The sequence below is a fragment of the Diabrotica undecimpunctata genome, chromosome 6 (genome assembly GCF_040954645.1).
Source record: "Diabrotica undecimpunctata isolate CICGRU chromosome 6, icDiaUnde3, whole genome shotgun sequence".
Lineage (NCBI taxonomy): Eukaryota > Metazoa > Arthropoda > Insecta > Coleoptera > Chrysomelidae > Diabrotica > Diabrotica undecimpunctata.
The window spans coordinates 85,411,477-85,428,629 of NC_092808.1; the positions used below are offsets into that span (position 1 = coordinate 85,411,477).

A 17,153-nucleotide genomic window follows, 5' to 3' on the forward strand; every position below is an offset into this window, starting at 1 on the left:
TCCATTCTTGAATTCGGCTGATGAGGTTCGGATACGGAACCTTGGCTAGTTTATAAAGTTGTTCATTCTCAATTCTCCAATCGGGATATTTATCTGGAGTCTTCTTTATTTTTCCTAGTTGACGGATGTACCAAGAATCTTTTATCGGAGGATTAAACGGAGTGGTTTGTATGGTTTCGACGCAAGGAACTGATCGGGAAAGAGAGTCTGGTACTACATGTTCTGCTCCTTTCCGATGTATAATCTCAAAATCATACTGTTGTAGACGTACTGCCCATCTGGCTACACGACCGGCCTAGTCCTTAAAGTTGTACAGCCATTTGAGGCTGTAATGATCGGTAATTACCTGAAATCGCGTTCCTTCCACATAGGGTCTGAATTTCTCTACGGCATGCAATACCGCTAGGCATTCCTTTTCGGTGGTTGTATACCTACGTTCTGCCTTACTAAGAGATCGGCTTAGGTAGGCGATTACTTTCTCTCCGTCCTCGAATTTCTGAGATAATGTTGCTCCGATACCATAATCACTCGCATCTGCTTGGATTATAAAGGGCAGATCGAAATTAGGACAGGTAAGTATTGGAGCTGATATCAGATGTTCTTTGATTTTCTGTAAGGCAGCCGTGCATGAATCGTCCCAACAAAATTTAACATTTTTATGAAGTAACGCTGTCAACGGGGCGATAAGGGTGGCGAAATTCGGTATAAAGCGGCGATACCAGGATGCCAGTCCAATAACTCTACGAACCTCTGAGGTGGTTTGGGGGTTTGGGATGCCAACAATTGCTTCAACCTTTTCTGGGTCCACAAGTAAACCAGATTCATTACCTACATATCCCAAATATTTAAGTTCCGGTTTACAAAAATGGCATTTCTCTCGATTGAGCGTCAAACCCGCATCTTTAAGTTTCCGAAAAACTTTAGCCAGTACATCCAGGTGTTGTTCAAAGGTTGGAGTACAAATGATGATGTCGTCTAGATATACGAATACGAATTGTTCCAGTTCATACCCTATGACACGATCAATAAATCGTTGCCAAGTCGCGGGGGCTGAATGTAGCCCAAAAGGCATTCTCTTAAATTGAAATAGTCCTCGCGTGGGGACAACAAAAGCCGTTAAAGGTCTGCTAGCCTTAGCCACTTTTATCTGCCAATAAGCTGACTTGATATCTAGTGTCGAAAGATATCTTGCATCCCGTAATTTGTCCAGGGTGGATGAGACAAAAGGTATAGGATATGCGTCCTTCTCACTAACTTCGTTAAGTTTTTTGTAATTGACACAAAATCGGTAGGATCCATCAGGTTTTCTGACCAAAACAATAGGAGAAGCCCAAGGGGAAGTCGATGGTTCTATTATGTCTTCTTTTAACATCTTATCTAGTTCAGTATTCACATGTTTTTGCAAAGCCGGTGAAAGAGGGTAATGTCTTTGTTTTATAGGTTGAGCAGTGGTTCTTATCTCATGTTCGACTAAATCAGTACATCCTATTTTACTACCCATTGCACGGAAAGTGGTCTCGATCAATTCGTCCAAATGCATCTTTTGTGTCGTAGATAGACGCTCGACGGAATGGATGGCCATTGTGTGATTTAGTGGTAAATCATTGTCTGTCCGAAAAGACCATTGTCCGGAGTATAAGTCAGGAACGATGTTCATGGAAATCCAAAAATCTATGCCCAGGATAGCGGTGTGTGGAAGGCTAGGTACCACCATTACTTCCATAATTTTCACCCTATCTTGTAGTTGGATGGGTATAGTGATGGAACCAAGAATAGGACACCTTACACCGTTGGCGACAGTACATTCCCTAGGTTGTCCCGAAGGTTTCAGTGTACACACTCTTTTGAGTCGTTCCCAACCAAGACTACCGATAACTGTCTTAGAACATCCACTGTCCAACAAAGCTAAAAATTGATTACCTAAAATCGTGATGGACAAATAAGGTCGAGTGTCATGCTTTGCATGAGCTAATACAAAATCTAGTAGTACGGACATAGAAGAAATTTTGGAAGTCGGATTTTCAATAGCTGATCCCGACCGACTTACTGTGGACCGGCCCGGAAGTTTTTTGTGCAGGTAGGACAATTCTTTACCATTACTCCGGCATAACCACACTTAAAGCAGAATTTTTTACGCGGATCAGGACAATTTCGGAATTTATGCGTATCTTTGTGACAGTTCCAACACTGTGGTTGTCGGCTAGTAGTGGTGGAGTGAGAAGTAGAAGAAGAGGTAGGAGGGTCTCCTAAAGTACTGGTCCTACTATCAGTGTGGTCGGAAAAGTTTCCTTGTTGGCCAGTGCTTCCTAAGGAGGTCCGTATCGCGGAGATGTGTGGTGGTTGAGATGGACGATGGTATGCCAGTTCCGGTTCAAGTAAGTTTCTATAGGAGGTAGAAGGTGGGGTGAAATTCTTCACTCTTTCTTCTGTCTCCTCAACGGCTCTACATAACCGTATTAACTCCTGAACTGTCCTAACCTGATGGAGGGCTAATTGACTCTGGATATATGGTAAAAGGTTTCTTCGTAAGATGTTTACTCGGTACTCTTCGGATGGCTGATGGTCTAATCGGCGAAATAAGTTCTCCACTGCGGTTATGTAAGTCAGAACTTTCTCTTGGCTACCTTGAGTCCTACGGCGAATTTCGTCCTATAAACTGTACTCGTAGTCATATGGTCTAAACGCATCCCGTAACTGAGTCACTAGGTCATCCCAAGAATGAAAATTTCCTGTCCTGAACCAATACAACGCCTCTTTTTCGAAGAGTTCCGGGGCAGATAGAAGAAGTTGGGCTTTACTTATGCCACGTGAGAGCCGGAGTTCTTCAACTCGTTCCAAAAATTCGTTAACGCTAGAACGCCCGTTGAATCTGAGATTCCATCGATAAACGAGTGCATTTGAAGAATATGTCCCCTCTCCGTAACCAGGTATAGAAGTAGTATTAGGTCCCAGACGAAGGTTACCAAACTGCGGGGCAAGGGATCCTGCGGTATCCACAAATCTACGGGAACAATTAGGTTCTTCTAGCGTTGTCATATTACGGGGATATTCCATTTCATCAATAGCCACTATCCGTGAAATATCAGAAGTGAAGTGAACTTTGGAATTGGATGAACTAGGAAGCTCCTCGTGTGTTTTATTTAGTCCTCGTGGAAAAGGTGCTCGGGCTGAATCCAGGTACGAACTAGATTGCCTAGTCAAGAATTTGCTCGTATATGGAGGAGGGTGGTTTAAATTGTCCTCCGGGTGGTCTACAATGTCTCCTATGATGTTTAGGCTTCTTGAGATATTGGGTAAACCTGGGGGGTTCAAGGTATCCAGAAGGGATTCTTCGGTTTCCCTACCAACCACTGGATTCCGTTGACCATTTGGTTCTGTTCCGATAGCGGCAGCCGGATCCTCACGTGAGAGTAGATATCGGTTTATCTCTCGTGTTACATCACCACGGTTTCTTCGCATTGGGCTAATCATTTCATATGCCATATTTAAGTTGGTAAATAATTGGTTACATTGCGTAGAAAGTTTGCATCGTTCTTGCTCATCTTCACGGTTATCGCCTTTAAACCTTTCCAATCGATGAGATAAGTGTATCAATCGTGCACATATTCTACGAAAATCATTTTCATAGTTATCTGGATCAATTTCATTTATCATTTCAGCTAACTCTTCTACTTTATCTCGACAAACTGCATATTCTTCAGCGAAAGTCAATGAAATGCAAGATGTAGCTATTTCTTGATTTCCTGTTTCCTTTTCAGATCGAAGTACCTGTCGTAATTTTGCTCGCTTTTCTTCTACTGCAGCGCCAACCGGTATGCCTCTGATCCGTAGTTCATATGTTAATTCCTCATTCTTTAATCTGTTTACTTCCATGATAATTAATATTAAATATCCAATTCTTAATACATTCAATGAAAATATAAAACAGTTTTTCGAACTTACAACTAACAACAAAAAGAATGGTACTATCTAAATACCGAATAAAGTGTCTATTTCTATAATAATTTAAAGTTCGCAAAAAAATTATATAACAAATGAAAGAGTATACACAAAAATATAGTCATGTAAACACACAATTTCCCCTCCTTCCAGGAAGAAAAGAAATTTAAAAGAAAGTCACTCCTAAAATGTGAAATTTTTTTTTTTTGTTACAAAAAAATTTTTTTTATAAATAATATAAAGATTTAATTAGAAAGTTGTATATAAATAAATATGATAATTTTGTTGTGTTGATGTTTTGTATATATGTTTATTATAGATTAAGGTGTAGGTAGGTTTAAGTACAATATAGCACTAGTATTATTATTTTATTTATTTATTTATTTATAATAACCTTCCGTTTTCTAACTACAAAATGTAAACCACAAAAATATAATAATAGAAAAGCCTTTAAACCACGTAGGGCGCCACTGTTACAAAAATAAATATTCTATTTTTATAAATTAAAGGTAGTATAGTCGGACCAGCTCTTTAAGATTTTGTTTAAATCCAATATATACCCGGAGAGTGGGGTGGGTAAAGTGTTATGGCCCAATTTTATCGAATAATGCCGCGTATCGGACCATTAGCTATAACCCAGCGGAGGTGTTGTTGTCACCTATCTATGGTTGTCACCTGTCAAGAACTACACTTTATGTTTATAGTTTAAATTTTTATTTAATATTGAAGTTAATTATTGTAAGAATGTTTAGAGCAAATAATATGGATTATTACAATGATTTGAATAACCCCAGCGTATATATATATACCTTAGGTGTACACTACTTTATCAACGGTAAGTTTCTAACTTAATATTATATCACACCGTTTGTATTTTGTTGTAATTTATTCCTACTAAGTTTCTAACACTAACTTAACTAAATTAAATAAACCTTGTAATCTATACCCCTAATTAGTAACTAAATATCTAACTTTACTTGCGATCTAACTTAATCTAATTATACTTTAAACTACTAAATATAATTTAAGGTTACTTTTATTTCAGATATCAATAGTTTCAATTATCTAAACGTCTGGTGGAAGAGAAGGTTATTATAAATACATCAGTTGTATGTAACCACAGATAAACTATTTGAATATGTGACTAGTATCATCCCAAATATGATGAGGTAGACAAGATGGTTGTAGGGAAGGTAAAATGGTTAATTCTCACCAAGTTTATTGTTTACTTTCCTTCTTAGGGTCTATAGCTTGGTCTTCTATATATCCAATAACCCTACAATCAGCTTCTTGAAGTTGTAGATCCAAACGACGAACAGCTTGTATGGAAGCCAATAAAAAGTAAACACCAAATGGAAGTTTTGAAGGAGGAGACGAATATAAAATAAAAGTATAAGGTCTGAAAGTAAAAGAATAGTCTTAGAAAGTGTTTAAGTTGTGATTGATGGAATAATAGGTCTTAGATAGGACTTACCGTTGATGTAAGGTGACCTTAATGTAATATATCTCAATCAAGAATTTAATCCGCTATAAGCGCCTATTTTACAAATAGAATTGATTCCTGATCCTGTTGAGGTGAAATTGAGTTTAAAATCCAGAAATTTCCTGTATATTCAGTACCCTTGGCACATGTGAATCCAAAAATCTCAACTTTTTTCCTAAAAAAAAACAACTCAAAAAAAACCCACAATTCCAACTTTTGAACGAACTGATGACAAGATCTCCTGTCTCCAACCTATTAGGACCAACACTTCAAAGTACAACTTTTAGTTCCATGAACCAATAAATTGACCTTTAGAAGTTGATGTCAAACAACCTGTAAGAAGAGGTTAAATGTCATGTCACTCAAGATAAGCATACCATGCCATTAACCTAACAGGTGACAGTTTTGATAAAGAAAACATTTGATAAGAAAACAATAACCTAAACAAGAACAATTTGAAAGATACATGAAGATACTACCAGAAGAAAAATTAATTATTATTAAGCAATAACCTAAATTAACTATAACTAAGTAAGTTTTTATAAAATAAATTCAAAGCCAATTTATTGTCTATTTTATTTCTAGTTTCATTGACCACATAAGGAAAATAAACAAAGGAAATATTCAACCTGTAACATTGGTTAATACCTCTAGAAAGAAAAAGTAGACAGTATACAGGATTTCAGATAGATGGAGTAGTATATCAATTCAAAGTAGTACCATTTGGACTTCAATCATCTTGCAGTGCTCTATGTAGATGTCTTCATGATATTTTGGATCAATATGAACATTTTGTAATTCACTACATTGATGATATATTAATTTTTTCTAAAACGGCTGAAGATCACGAGAAACACCTAAAAATTATAATAAATAGATTAGACAAAGTTGGACTAAAAATAAATCAAGAAAAATGTACATTTTTTCAAAAAGAAGTCATATATCTAGGTTATAAACTTAACACTAAGGGAATCGAAATGGATCCAGAACGGACACAAGTCATTCAGGAATATAAAACACCACACAATTTAAGAACTTTAAGAGGATTTATTGGAATAATTAATTATTATAAAATGATGATACCAGATCTAAGTATAAAAGAAATTCCATTACTTGAACTACTGAGAAAAGGTGTAAAATGGAGATGGGATCAGAGAAGAGAACTAGCATTCCAAGAAATTAAAAACATTTTTCTGTCAAATTTGAAAATATACTATCCTGACTATACACAGCCATTCATACTAAGAACAGATGCATCAATAGAGAGATTATCAGGGGTATTATTACAAATACATGATGGGGTCGAATACCCAATACAATTCATTTCAAGAATTACAAAGCCACATGAAAAGGGTTACTCAGTTTCAGAATTAGAACTAGCAAGTATAATACACTGTGTCACAAAATTAAGATTTTATTTGTTGGGTAATGAATTTACAATAGAAACAGATCACCAAGCTTTAACGTCTATATTAAATAACAAATATGGAAACAGTAGAATACATCGGTGGAGTCTAATACTTAGTGAATACTGCTTTGAAATCAAATACATTTCTGGAAAATCCAATATAGTGGCAGATGCTTTATCAAGGTTAGAAAATACACCACAAAAAGGGCAGCGAACAATAAAAATTGGATTAAATCAATTAGTAGAAAGTAGTGTGATGTGAGGGAAGAATATAAAGGATTAGGCATGGTTTAAATTACTTATATTTTTAACTAACGGTCCAAATATTTATGTACAATTGACATTGACATTTGTTATGACTTCCTCTTCTTTTCTCTATTATAATATACTACAATACCTCCCCACTATAAGTTTAAACGCACAGGTGGTTTTACATTTCTTTTTGGCCTACTTGGAACTGCTGTCACACTTTCTTTGGTCTCTGGTTTCTCATTAACCTCACTAACCACTGCTTCACTTGCTACTTCATTACCAGACTCTTCAAAATTTCTTGCTTCAATATCACTTTGTTTTAACACTTCCCCTTCTCTTAGAGCTGAGAGGGGTCCAACACTGTTACTAATTGTATTATTATTATTAGTTATATCAGTTACAATGGTTTCATTAAGACTATCGTAGTTAGAATCAGATCCTTTATCTCGCAAAATCTGGTCCAAATGTCTTTTCCAAATTAAACCTTCCTGTGTTAACTTACACAAATATATCCTGTCACCTAAAAGTTCATCTATTATTGCTTTTGCCCATGTTTTACGATTAGGATAGCGATAATCTCTACAAAGGACTTTATCCCCCACTTGAAAAGTTTCAATTCGTCCATTACTATTTAATTTATTATCAATTAATTTAGAACTCTGATTCTCACTACATGTCCATAACAAATCTAATCGGGTTTTAACTTTATGTTTAAATACAAGACTGGAGGGTGATACACCTGTAGTACAGTGTACTGAATTTCTATAATGAAACAATAACTTACTGATTATAGTTTGTAAAGAATTATTACAGTTGTAATCATCCCTCAATCCTTTCAAAGCAGCGGTTTTAAATGTCTTTACAAAATTCTCTGCAAAACCATTTGTTGCTGGATGATATGGTGGTGATGTAGAGTGTTTAATACCATTATTATGTAAAAATTTTGAAAATTCACCTGATGAAAATTGAGGGCCATTATCTGTAACAACTACTTTAGGTAAACCAAACCGAGCAAAACAATCTCTAAATTTTTCAATAGTCTCCCCAGCGGTCAAATTATTCATAATAAATGCTTCTGGCCATTTGGTAAAAGTATCAATGATTATCAAAATCATTTTATTTCTTATGGGACCCAGAAAATCAGCATGCACCCTCTCAAACATACATGTTCCCTTTTCACATGATATTAACTTAGCTTTACTTGGTTCTGCTCTAAACCCTAAACAAATTTTACAATTATTTACATAAGATTCAATGTCTGTATCTAAACTTGGCCACCAAAAATAAGCTCGTGCATTTGCTTTCATCTTGGAAATTCCTTCATGTGTACTGTGCAACTCTAACAGCAATTGTTTTCTTAACTTTGTTGGCACTACTACTCGAAATCCCCACATAATCACCCCCTTTTCCACAGATAGTTCTTCTTTTCTATTTAAAAATGGTTTCATTATTTCATCTACTGTCTCTGGGAATCCATACCTAATATGGTTAAACAAACGACCTAACACCGGATCTGTCCTGGTTTCTACCTTTACCTTGAGGGTATCAATGGGAGTCAACCCTTCTATAAAATGTAGATAATCAACATCTTCCTCTTTTTCGCTTACTGTTTTCTCTAGAGGAAGTCGACTCAAAGCATCTGCCTGCACATTATCAGCTCCTTTAATACATTTAAAAACATAATCAAATCCTGACAGAAACAATGCCCAACGCTGTAACCTTGCTGAGGCCATTTTCGGGAGACTTTTAAACTCACCAAAAAGTGCCTGCAGGGGCTTATGATCACTCAAAATTTCAAACTTTCTACCTGCTAAGTAATGATAAAGCTTCTGTACTGCCCAAACAATTGCTAAGGCTTCTTTATGAACCATAGCATAATTTCTCTCTGCCTTATTTAAGACCCTTGATATAAAGCAGACTGGTCGTTGTGATCCATCTGGCAATACATGCAATAATGCAGCACCTAACCCATATTCTGAACTATCACAAACTAGTCTAATAGGTTTATTTTGATCAAAATGCATTAACACATGACTCGAAGTTATCTCCTTCTTAATAGCATCAAATGAATTTTGACAATTATCTGTCCATACATATTTGCTATTTTTTTCTAGAAGTTTATATAATGGATTCACCCTATCTGCCAAATTTGGAATAAATTTAGAATAATAATTTATCATACCAAGAAATGATCTTAACTCCATCAAATTCTTTGGTTTTGGCAGTTTCACAATTGCTTCTACTTTTTTATTATCCGTTTCCAGCCCCCTATTTGAAATTTTATGTCCTAAATAAAAAATACAATCTTTAACAAATTCACATTTACTCAAATTTAACCTAAATCCTGCTTTTAAAAGTCTCTTAAGAACCTCAGCCAAGTTCTCTAAATGTTCTTTATTATCTTTCCCTGTAACTACTACATCATCTAAATAATTGACTGTGCCCTTACAACCCTGCAAAACTTTCTCCACTATACACTGAAAAATAGAACAAGCTGGTTTTGTTCCATATGGGAGTCTTTTAACTCTAAAAATTCCATAAGGTGTACTCCAAGATAGTAAATGTGATGTTTCAGGATCTACTTCTAACTGATTATATGCGTTTTTAAAATCTAGTTTAGTGAACTTTTCCCCACCTTTCAAAGCAGCAAAAATATCTTCTATTAAAGGAAGTGGATAATTCGAGTCTTTTAAATATTTGTTAATTGTTACTTTATAATTAGCACATACCCTTACTTCATTACCATTAGGTTTGAGTACAGGTACCAATGGTGTACCCCACAAAGCATTTTCTACTTTCTCTATTACCCCCTCTTTCTCTAACTTAAGCAACTCTGCCTTTACTTTCTCTCTAAATGCAAAAGGAATTTGATGTGGTTTTTGAAAAATTGGCCTAACATCTTTTTCCATCTCTAAATGAACTTGCTCACCTATATATTTACCTAATTCATCATCAAAAATTTTCTCATATTTTCTTAATAAAACATTTAATTGTGATTTAAAGTCAATTTCATTTATACTTATTTCATTAATCTGGGTACACTTACTAAAACCTAATTCATGATTTCCAATATAGACTTTTGTTCCTTTTATGGATAAGTTAAATTTTATAAAGATATCTCTGCCTAACAGTGCCTTAGTAGCTCCCTCCACTACTGTCAATGAAACATTTTCAACTCTATCACCTATTTTGCTTTGTACCTCAATTTTACCTTTTGGTATTACCACTGGTCCATCATAATACTTTAATTTAATCAAACTTGGCTTTAACTCTACCATTGAAAAACATTGATTATACATACTAAAAGGAATGCAAGAAACACCAGCTCCTGTATCTATTTCCATAACAATAGGTTGCTGATTTATTAAAACGGTTATTGACATTGGTTTAATATAAGCCTCAACATTATAAACATCCATCTGCAGCATCTCCACCATACCATCTACCTCTGAGGTATTGTCCTCAGCATCTACATTATTATCCATTTCTATAAAATTGTTTCCCCTAACTTTACATGCTGCTGCAATATGCCCTACTTTTTTACATTTATTACAAATAAATTTTCTAAACTTACACATTTTAAAATCATGATCTGGTTTATTACAATAAAAACACAAATTATCTCTTTTATTACTTACAAATATCCTACCAGTCTTAGTTTGATTTGATGAACCTGGTTGTCTTGCTTGAATTTTCTTACCACCTTCCCTTTTGGCTTCTGAATAATTTATGTCCACTCCTCTGGATTCCCTCAAAGCTGCTTCTTTTGCCAGTGCTATTTCTAAAAGATCTTTTAAAGTCCTATGAGGATCTTCTTCACATAAACGGTCTAATATTGGGCCTGGTTTTATTCCAACTACGAATTTCTCTTGTACTCTATACATTAACTTATCACCAAATTCACATTGAGTTGCCATATTTTTGACTTTAATATACCATTCATTTATAGTTTCGTCTTCCTGTCTCAATGTTTCAAATTTTATTCTTCTTCTATAAATTGCAATGCGAGGTTTAAATTGGCTTTTTAATAGTGCCATAATATCATCAAATGATTTCTCTTTTGGTTTGCTAGGTGCACATAGGTTTTTCAACACTTTGTAAATGTCTTCACTGAGTAATGTTAATAATACAGCAACTTTTCTTCCTTCTTCTACTAAATTAGCCAATAAATATTGTTCTAACCTTTCTTCAAATATTTCAAAATCATCACCAATTCTAAACGTTGCTAATGAAGATATATTCCCTGCATGTACAACTGTTATGGGCTGTGATCGTAATCCACATGGCTCCCCGGCCTGGATATCGCTTCCATTCTTTGGCATTTTTAGCAATGTCTACACTAAAAATATGTACATAAACGAAATCCTTAAAATATACACAATCACTTTACCATCCCATCCTCGTCGCCAAATTAGTGTGATGTGAGGGAAGAATATAAAGGATTAGGCATGGTTTAAATTACTTATATTTTTAACTAACGGTCCAAATATTTATGTACAATTGACATTGACATTTGTTATGACTTCCTCTTCTTTTCTCTATTATAATATACTACAGAAAGTACTGGATTATATTCTAAAGAAGAAATTATAAGAGATCAGATCAATTTGAGTGAAAAACAAAAAGTCCTTAGGAAAGATGGGGTATATTATAAAATAATAAATGGCATAGAAGTATATGTAATAACTAGAACTTTAGCAAAGAAAATATTGAAAAATTTACATAACAGTTATATGCATATTGGTTCAAGAAAGCTATGGATGCTATTTAGGGATAATTATTTTGCAAAGAATGACATAAGTATAGCAAAAGAAATTACTACCCAATGCCCAATATGTCAACTAAACAAAGAAAAGAATTTCAAAAACCAGAACACATATAAATCTAATGTTGTATATGAAAAATTAAATACAGTTTCCATGGATTTTATTTCAAATTTAGTTCTCAGTCCAACAGGAAAAAAGCATATACTAGTGATAGTTGATTTATATACAAAATTTATTAAACTATATCCCTGCTCTAGAACAAATGTTAAAACATTAAAATTATATATTAATCAATTTTTCGAAGAAATAGGACCATTTAGAAATTGCATAATAGATAATGCTACATATTTTAACAACCAAAAATTTCGGACATTTTGTGAGAAAAAGGGAATCAACATTCATTTTACAAGTATCAGACATCCTCAGGCAAATCCTGCAGAAAGATATATTAAAGAAGTTATAAAATATTTAAGGATACTGTGCCAAAATCAACACGAAACTTGGCAGCAACATATACCACAAGTAGAGTATTTTTTAAATAATACACATAATTTGAATACAGAGGAAGTACCAGAATATTTAATGTTTGGCCATATAGGAAACAGAAAGTGGATTAGTGAATATAATCAGGATATGTTAGAACAAGTAATGCAGAAAGTGAATAACCGAATTAGGAGGAAAGCTGAAAAATATATCAGAAGACAAAATCGAAATAAAAAAAAACCAATCACATTTAAAAAAGGAGACCTAGTGTTAATTCGTTCACTTAGAAAAAGTAATGTTAAAGAAAACCGTTGTAAGAAATTACAACCAATGTTTGAAGGTCCATATACAATTGAAAATCAGAATGGACTAAATAATAGTTATGTGTTAATAGATGCAGAGAACAGACTAAGAGGCATATTTCATATCAACGATATTTTTCAATATCATGAAGAGATTGAATAATGATTTCTATACCTTTAACACAAATATAATAACACTAATAACTTACTGATATATCCATTTTATTCAATAGACTTGATTTGTTAAATGGTAGATGGTAGATTTCATTATTTTGAATCAATTTGACATCATACTTGTTGAATTTTGTATATATGGAAATTAATTTGTACCCTAAAAATCATAATTTGGGGTTAGACACAAAATTGATACTATAATTGCTATAAAAATGTCTTTCTAATATAATAAAGTGAAAAACCTTACCAATTTATATTGATGAAAGTTATTTTGAATGGAAATAATTCCTAGATTTTGTTTATAAATAAACATAACACAATAATAGATGATTAGATTATATGTTTATTTTCTGATAGCCTCCATTATCCATTGCTCCATTTGACATGACAGTTTGACCATAGAATAGCCGAACTGTGCTCCGTTGTTCTCTGCTTTGACATAGACAGCGAACAGGGATGTATTTAACACATTTTAAATAATAAAAAAAAAAAAAAATTTTGATTTATTAAATTTAATAAGGTATGAGAAAATTAATATTTAAAAAAATAATAAGTAAATTATTTATTTTAAATATTATTTTGGGGTATTGTGACGATTAGGGTTTATAGAAAATAATTTATAAGTTATATACTACATAATATTAGATATTTGATTGTTTTAAATAAGTTATATACTAGAGAATTTAATAAAAATATATTTATGTGAGGGCATTTTTAATAAATTAGCATATAATAATTGTAAAAAGTTGTATTTTAATATTGTAAATATATATAAGTGAGCCATGTGCTTAGGCAACCAAAAATACTCTCGGAGATTGACAGATATTTATACTCTGAAGTGACGTTTAAGAATATTTACGAATATAAAGTGGGTTATAATAATATATTGTTTGAAATGTGTATTTTATTAAATTAGAATGTTAAGTTACTAATTTAATTATATATTCTGATCTGAAAAGCCTAAATGTAAACAAAATTATTAATAGAAAAGAATGGAATTCTCTGGATCTCCGGAGATGGCCATGTTTGCGAAATGGTTTGTTCCAGAAAATTCAGACATGTATTAAATAGAACTGAATAGAACATGATATCTTACCAGATGGTTCTAGAAATCCAAAAACATATAAATACCCGTGATTTGGATTCAAGATGGCAGTTTTTGGAAGTTTTTAAGTTTTTTTAGTCAGAAGTCAAGCAGTTTATTATGAAAGTTAGTTAGAGTCAGTGAATCAAGTACAAATAGTCCAATAGTTTAATATAGTGAGTTAAATGAAGATTAAAAATTATGCATATAATTTAATGCACATTTATAATTATACACAAATAATTATTGAAGATAAAAAAGGTATATTGGAAGAAATTAAATTATATTATGGTTGGAGATTAGTATAAATCAACTTATAATAATTGGATATTGGTATATTGAAAAGAAGAATAAATATAAATGCTGTTTGCTGGTTTGGTTGGTGGTGTATAGATGCTGGTGAAGAAAAATATATCTTAAATTGGTAGAAGCTGATAATTGAAAAAAGTAATTTCAAAAAAAACAAGGATAACTGAAGTACGAAGACATTCAGTGGTGATTAGAATCTATATACTTAGTGGAAAATAGTTCATTTAGGCATTCAGTGAAAGAAAGGTACAAAATTTTGTTAATATAATTTAGTTAGTGTCATAACAATTTCAATTTTGAAGATAGTTTGTTTAAATTTTAGATTGTCTATAGAATTTAATTAGTTTTATAAGAATATCAGTTTAAAGATAGTTTATTTTAAATTTACATTGACTAGGTTAGATATATATGTGTATTTCATAATAGTTATAATAAAGATAATTTAAAAAAAGTACTTACAAACTAATTCTTTGAGAACCGCGATAAAAACCCTATATATTATATTATTAAATATACTCATTGCTCATCATTCAAACAAAAAACACATCATAACAATATATATATATATATATATATATATATATATATATATATATATATATATATATATATATATATATATATATATATATATATGATTTGATTTGATTTTAATTTATTTAGGAGTTATAGTAACCGCAATATCTTATAGGGTGAATTCCCATTGTACAATTTTTAGCGAATAAGTTAAAATAAACAATTATTATGACAGTATTATCCATATTATAAAGTGGAAAGATGGAATTAATAGGAAAGAATTGAGAAAGAATCAGGAACATGGTGAATTGATCTATAATATGTAATTGATGGAACGTATAATTATATATTAATATTATATATTAATTATTATATATTATTATATATAATAATAATAATATATATATATATATATATATATATATACATATATATATATATATATATATATATATATATATATGTATATATATATATATATATATATACATATCCAAGAAGAAAACTATGTAGTATTTAATCTGTTAAGTTTAAAATATAAATTCCGTTTTGCTTATAACATAACAACAAAGCACCTAGCCATATGTTTTTACAGGTGAATTTTGAAACATCATAAAAAATCTACACAACTACGTAAATAAATACTACTACACTGTTTAATAGTAATTTGAAATGCTCTGTTTCCGACGTTTTCAATCTCGGTAATAATTCTACATTCTTAAATTATTACAAAATAATCTCTGATGCAAATTTAAATGATGTTAGTAACAAAAAAAACATAAAAGCTAGTTTTTTACTTTAATTTATTAGAGATAAAAATCGGTTAAATAAGGATCATAATAATTAATCTACATTTCTTTGATTTCACTTAAACAACTGAACCACTTTCATGTCTATTAAATTGATAAAATAAATTTATCATAGTAAAATTATACTTCTAGGGGATTGGGTTCTATAGTCCAGTCGTAAAAAACGAAAATGCTACTAAACCTCTATAATTCATCCAAACAAGCTGAATTTTGTTGATAATGTAAATTTTGCAACCCCAAAAAAGAATTCAAATGAAACTGATAAACAAAGAAAAACCACAAATATGAGAAGACATAATTAAAACGTGGAATGGAATATCAAGTTAGAAACATTCAGAGGAGAATTAGTGAAAATAGAAGAGTTTTGCTACAATATACCACAAAAACAGGAATCAACACTTAAGAAATAGCGCAACTGAATAGGAAAATAAAATATATGTGCACCAGAGATAAAAACAACCACATAAATAACATGTGTTAAAATTTGGATCAACTGCGAACTATCATGATAGCCATGAACTATTTAAAAAAAGTTACTTTTGGCTCCACTGTTAATGGCACAACTTCAAGCCTTTTATGACCATAATGAAGAAGTCAAAACCGACTTAGAGAGCATTGCAGAGACATGGAAAAATTCTATAAAGACACTTTAAAAGATCTATATATATATATATATATTTAATTCTCCTGTCAGTAAGTAACCCCAGTTGCGAGTTTTACTATGTCATGAAGTGAAAATGTTTAAAACTTAACATCCTGTAAAACTATTAGCAACGATGTAATGTAAAACCAATTTAATAGCACTTATAAAGAGATTCCACCCATTATTGGCTTGGTAAATATGTTTAAAGCATACATATTTACCTAGTAGCAACACTGAAGATGGAATACTCATTTCGAAAACGTTATGTGATGTAGCACGAAAGGGTTCTTTTAAATAAATATACCTTTTCCAAATGAGTTTTAATTAAAATTGTGGTTCAATCCCATATAAAATAATAACTACTATTTAAATGGAAATAAGCCACAATTAAAGGTTAAAGTAAGTTTATTGACGTTTCAATTTCCACTTCGGAAATCGTTCTCAAAATACAAACATTAGTAAATTAAACAAATTTTTTTTGTTACTTGGTGGAAAATTCTTCTAATTATTTAATTTTATCTGACTAATTTATATTGACAATTCAGACATACATTATACATTTTAAAGAAGACGACTTTAAAATGATATTGCCAATATTGTTGAGTTGCGTTCCTGGGACGATTTTACTTGTAAGATTCGATTAGTAAATTATGAAGGAAAAACCAGGAAAAAAACCTCATAATACTATCCCGACATGGTAAGTAGTTGGTCGTGCATTTTGTTTACCCTCAATAAACACCAAATTCCGATTTTATATGTTTGTTATTTAAAAAAACATAAATGATGTTGTATTCTCTATATGTTACTGACTTACTTATACTGGTATTTTCCTTTCACTACCTTCCTCTTTTAATATGGGTAACCTATGTAGATCCTACTACATTCTGCTGAGGAATTTTCGACACAATTGGTCTCATTTAACATAAATAGAGCCGCTTTTTTGAGTTTTCTCTTTTTACCATCCGTTTCTTTTAGGACTATATTT

The 17,153-nt window shown here is 31.9% G+C and overlaps 1 protein-coding gene across 3 annotated transcripts in view; it reads left to right on the forward strand.

Annotated features, from left to right (window-relative positions):
- LOC140443526 (dual oxidase maturation factor 1-like) overlaps nt 1-17,153 on the forward strand; it is a 297,352-nt gene that overhangs the window by 187,267 nt on the left and 92,932 nt on the right. The window lies entirely within an intron of this gene.